Source organism: Myotis brandtii, unplaced genomic scaffold (genome assembly GCF_000412655.1).
Source record: "Myotis brandtii unplaced genomic scaffold, ASM41265v1 scaffold504, whole genome shotgun sequence".
In the NCBI taxonomy this organism is placed as follows: domain Eukaryota; kingdom Metazoa; phylum Chordata; class Mammalia; order Chiroptera; family Vespertilionidae; genus Myotis; species Myotis brandtii.
The window spans coordinates 2,752,779-2,758,778 of record NW_005369217.1 but is presented as its reverse complement, the minus strand read 5'-3'; the positions used below and the strand labels follow the sequence as shown (position 1 = coordinate 2,758,778).

The 6,000-nt window shown below is 36.9% G+C and overlaps 1 protein-coding gene across 3 annotated transcripts in view; it reads right to left on the bottom strand.

Moving 5' to 3' along the window:
• Nucleotides 1-6,000, bottom strand: part of TMCC3 (transmembrane and coiled-coil domain family 3) — a 219,873-nt gene that overhangs the window by 28,604 nt on the left and 185,269 nt on the right. The gene's annotated exons all lie outside the window — the stretch shown is intronic.

The window sequence follows — 6,000 nt, the reverse complement described above, 5'->3', positions numbered from 1 at the left end:
CACCAATAGGTGGGAACTTCAGGAATTCCAGAGACAAGAACAATGATGCTGCTGTCACCATGATTAAGCTCTTCTGGTGGAAGCTGATCACTACCCCGCCCACTCATGAATCCTCCTGTGTATCATCTGAGGGAGGAGAAAAGACACACAGGGCCTCAAAGGCATACCCAGAGGGCCCTTAAGGATCAAGTTTCAAAGTACCTGAACTGAACAGTAAAGATATCCAAAAGAAGAATACCTAGTATTTGAGTGATTTAACCTGACTTAAAAAGGCATAGAACCTCAAATGACTAAAATTTAAAACCTTCTAATAAGTGTCATTAGTCTTCTCTGTTGCTATTTACAGTAAAACCAGGACTCTATATTAAGACCCTAAAGACAGATGTCTAACATTTTCCATCTCCAAGTCTTTAAGCAAAACAAGGGAAAATTGCATTGGAAAAATTTATCTAATGATTATAACTTGCTAGGTCCTCTAAAAAGTCCCGAAACCTAATTCTTGAGAGTATTATGTCATGGAATCTTGTTTCTCTAGGTAATGCGCAGGGTTATTATGGGCCGGGCTAGAGTTAATTCCATGACCTTATCCATCAATGGCATCATTCTGTAATTTTATCCAGGTTCTCTCTCCTTCAACCTTATTCAAATGGTCACCAAATTCTGTTATTTCTTTGTCCAATAATTTCTCTCCGCCCTTTCCTTGCCATTCTTGGATCCATCTACCTGCATCCACACCCTCACTTCCTACCTTACTTACAAAGGCAATAGTTTAATCAGGTTTTCAATTCTTTCAATGTTTGACTTCTTCAATCCAGCCTTAGAGAGTCATTACACGAATCTTCTAAACTTCCATCATGGTACATCACTGCTCAGGATATACAATGGTTCTTCCTTTAATAAAGGAACTGAGTTCCTCCTGCTGCTAGGACTTGATTTTTGAATAATTTTTCCCATTCCAACTATCCAGTGTCTTCTTCCTTGGACAGATCTCAGCATTGTAGTCTATTGAACGCATTGCTGTACTTTTTTTTTTTTTTTTAACCCCAATAACTACATCATGCCCTTCTGGACACACCATTTCTGAGGCCTCTGTCTTATCCAGATCCTACCATCCCTTCAAGACCTCCTCCATGAGGCCTTTCCATAGGACTCCTGCCCGTGTTACTTCCTCTCTGTCCATCCATTTTGGCTCTTATTTATACTGTTGAGTGGGACCCTACTTGTTTTGTCTTCCTTGCTGAATTTTTTTATTACTGAAAATATCCACTTTTATGATACCAAACAAAACTCAGCACACTTAGAACTAGCAGTATCACTGAATGGCAAATACCTGTTTTTGTAATTGGTTTCTTTGCTATAAAGCAGTATATTACAAAATTTGGAAGAGACCCACAGTAATAAATACCTATTTTACCAATACATAAATATATATGTATGCATGTATACACATATGTAATTGAAACACGTTTTATGAAATAATACTTATCTTTACTACATGCAATGCAACTGTCTTTTTAAGAAACAGCCTATATTTTGGACAGCTGCATACCTGGAAATTATAATGAATATTGTTAGGTATATTAATTTTATTATGTAAAAAAGTGCTTGTTTTTAGATACAGATCAGAAACTAAGTTCCTTGATAGCTGTGTGTAACTTACTTTAAAACAGATTACATACACACCCACACAAAACAAATATAAAAAGTTTAATTGTTGAATCTGGATAAGTATGTGGGTATCTGCTGTACTCTTTCTTCTGCTTTTCCTTATAAAAATATAAAATGATACTTGTTACTCATTCAATTTATTTCATGGCCAACCAATGAGCTTCAATACTGTTTGAAAAATAGTGCTTTATAAATAGGAAAAAGACAAGCCACTCCTTCCTATTTGCTAATTATATTTAAGGAGGCGCTAACATACTGAAGAATGTTCTGAGGTTACTTCCTGGAGTGGGTCAATAAAGGATTTAATTTTCCATTGCTCTGAGTCCACTAATCTCTCCTTGAAAACCCTTTCTATGAAACTTTCTATGAATTATTAGTACCTTAGCAGAAGAGTATAAGATTAAGGACTAGTTTTTTACTTGCAGAGATCACAGAATCATCATTTACCCTATGGGACCTTTCATCCTATGAAGAATCTTTGCAGTAAAAGGACTACATATGGGAATGGCAAAAGTTCAAGACAATGTATTGAAACTGAAAATGTCATAATAAACATGGGTCCTGGTTAAAAAAATAAGTTCCAGGAGCAGAGCCATAACACCTCATTGAACTGACAGTAAGAAGGAAGTGTTATGAATGAAAGAAATTTCCAGAGAAATAAAATTCTTTCCATTTAAAGGCTAACATTTTTAAGTCTTGCTGATTATATATTTCTGAATTTCTAAATTCCTAGGACTGTTTTCCTGATGACTGGGTCACTCATATGATGAAGTTTGCATTGTGATGTAGCACCATGACTGCAGAAAGAAACCAAGACTAGATCAGCAGGGGACCAGGGCTCCAGGCGTAGGGCCCTCATTTGAGAAAACAAGGTAGTCAGACTTTCAACTTCCAAGGCCTCTGCAGCTCTGATACCCAACAATTCTGTAAGGCTGGTAGCCCTACGCACATACCAAAGAACATAAATTGAATATGGTGTGGGGCAAAAAAAGGTTTATAGCTGTTTTTATAGAAAATAATACAATAATTAATAAATAATAATAATAATACAAGAATAAACTGTTTTGCGAACTCAAAATTGTCAACCTACTGTTGCCCTACCATGTATTAACCCTTCCTTATAATGAGTCTATCTTACCAAAATGAAAATTAAGCAAACAGTAGTTAAAAACCATATGCAGCAAATGAAAGAAATGAATAATTCTTAACACAACAACATAGATGAAGCTCATGTATGTCATACTTAATGAAAGAGACCACACACAAAGCATACTTGCTGTTTGATTTCAGGGATCTGGAGGTCAGAACAGCGGGTCACCCTTGTGGGGAGGGTAGGGAGAATGATCTACGGGAAGGTGGCACAAAGGGGTGCTGGGTGCTGACAATGTTGATACCAGGGATAGTCACTAGGGGCACCCACAGGCAAAAATCATGCAACTGTATAATTGTACATTTAAGGTGTATGCACTTTACAAGTTATTCCTCAAAAAAGTAAAGAATAAAACATACCAAAAAAATCAATGAGAATACAGGAGCTTTTAAAATTACAACTTTATCTTTACAGTACTTATAACATTGCAGATACTCAATAAATGTTGGTTAACATACAGTGTTGTTCAATTCCAGCAGAAAAAAGAACTTTAATTTCATTAGCGTGTCAATACATATTGCATTCTGCCAGCTCTTTAATATTTTTAATGTTCCCAAAACTTTCATGACACTACCTAATAAATATTTGGTTTTAGTATCTATATATATAAACGGCTAAGATGCTAAGTGTCCGTCTGGGTAATGAGGTCACATAGCAATGCCTGGCTTCCTCTCCCTAGTGACTAGCCTCCTTGGAGTCCAGGAGCAGAGCCATAACACCTCATTGAACTGACAGTAAGAAGGAAGTGTTATGAATGAAAGAAATTTCCAGAGAAATAAAATTCTTTCCATTTAAAGGCTAACATTTTTAAGTCTTGCTGATTATATATTTCTGAATTTCTAAATTCCTAGGACTGTTTTCCTGATGACTGGGTCACTCATATGATGAAGTTTGCATTGTGATGTAGCACCATGACTGCAGAAAGAAACCAAGACTAGATCAGCAGGGGACCAGGGCTCCAGGCGTAGGGCCCTCATTTGAGAAAACAAGGTAGTCAGACTTTCAACTTCCAAGGCCTCTGCAGCTCTGATACCCAACAATTCTGTAAGGCTGGTAGCCCTACGCACATACCAAAGAACATAAATTGAATATGGTGTGGGGCAAAAAAAGGTTTATAGCTGTTTTTATAGAAAATAATACAATAATTAATAAATAATAATAATAATACAAGAATAAACTGTTTTGCGAACTCAAAATTGTCAACCTACTGTTGCCCTACCATGTATTAACCCTTCCTTATAATGAGTCTATCTTACCAAAATGAAAATTAAGCAAACAGTAGTTAAAAACCATATGCAGCAAATGAAAGAAATGAATAATTCTTAACACAACAACATAGATGAAGCTCATGTATGTCATACTTAATGAAAGAGACCACACACAAAGCATACTTGCTGTTTGATTTCAGGGATCTGGAGGTCAGAACAGCGGGTCACCCTTGTGGGGAGGGTAGGGAGAATGATCTACGGGAAGGTGGCACAAAGGGGTGCTGGGTGCTGACAATGTTGATACCAGGGATAGTCACTAGGGGCACCCACAGGCAAAAATCATGCAACTGTATAATTGTACATTTAAGGTGTATGCACTTTACAAGTTATTCCTCAAAAAAGTAAAGAATAAAACATACCAAAAAAATCAATGAGAATACAGGAGCTTTTAAAATTACAACTTTATCTTTACAGTACTTATAACATTGCAGATACTCAATAAATGTTGGTTAACATACAGTGTTGTTCAATTCCAGCAGAAAAAAGAACTTTAATTTCATTAGCGTGTCAATACATATTGCATTCTGCCAGCTCTTTAATATTTTTAATGTTCCCAAAACTTTCATGACACTACCTAATAAATATTTGGTTTTAGTATCTATATATATAAACGGCTAAGATGCTAAGTGTCCGTCTGGGTAATGAGGTCACATAGCAATGCCTGGCTTCCTCTCCCTAGTGACTAGCCTCCTTGGAGTTTCTTCAGCCCAGGAACAGGACTTGCTTTATAGCCACGTGGAAACATTTTACACTGTAACTAAATGTCAATGAAGCGTTTTCCCATACCTCATCTCATTTGACCTCACAGAAGTCCTGGAGTAGGTAGATAGGAGACTTGGTGGAATCCTATTTTCTTTTCATTAGCCGGAAAACAGAGATTTAGAAAGCTTAGAAACTTGACCCGACTGAAAAGAAGTAAGAAACGGTGGACCTTGAAAACGACTTTACGTTTTCTCACTGCACAGAATATAGTCAAACACTGCTGCAGTTAAATATTTTACCCTTTGTTCTCCCTGAGTAATCTACAATAACAATCTGCTTCGTGTTGAGATTTACTGCTCTGTTGCTGACAATTACCTGAAAGAGAAGTTGAGATACTTCACTGGGCTGGAAAAAGTTTTAGCTAAGTATGAAAGCAGGTCTAATTAAGCAAGTTTATTCTATATCTATAAAAGGCTAATAAGTTGACTCACGCATGCACGATAGATATAAAGCTCTCGCTGACGCCAATTGCACGTGTGTGTTTCCATCTGTCATTATTGATTGTGAATTTGGTTGATATTTCTATTATAGAGAAAGGTCGAGTAGCGATATTAAAATATTTCTTCTAATAATTTCCTTTCAATGTGAATGAATTCATGCACCAGGCCACTAGTCAGAATATAAAAGAGCAAATGTACAAAACACAGAGAGTAGCCATGTGTATGGCATACTAGTAGCAAGGCATTAATATCTGTGGTATAATTAAGTACCTCAGATCTACACACAAAAATATTTAATTTTAAATTCTGCACAATACAACAACATCCTAAATGCCATGTTGATGCAGGTTGCAAATGGTTCACTCATAATAGTTCTTAAGAAAGCCAATGTTTCTCAAAGAGGCTGAATTAACTAAAGCACACAAAGTACAAGTAGGGCTTACTCACTCAGACCAAACTGTTTTATGACTGTTAATGGAATTGATTAATTTAGGTTCCAAGCCAGGCCCCCCACAATACAAAATTTCCACTTCAAAAATGTTTTTCTGGGCATCTTTTGTGAGCCAGGCAGGATGCTAAAAGCACTCACGGAAAGATGAGTATGGTGAACTCTGCCCTAGGAGTTCCCACTCGGGCGGAGAGACACTTAGGCAGGAAGATGTACAGGACGCAGGGCTGTAGAAGAACAATGTAGTAAGTACTCTGAGGGCAC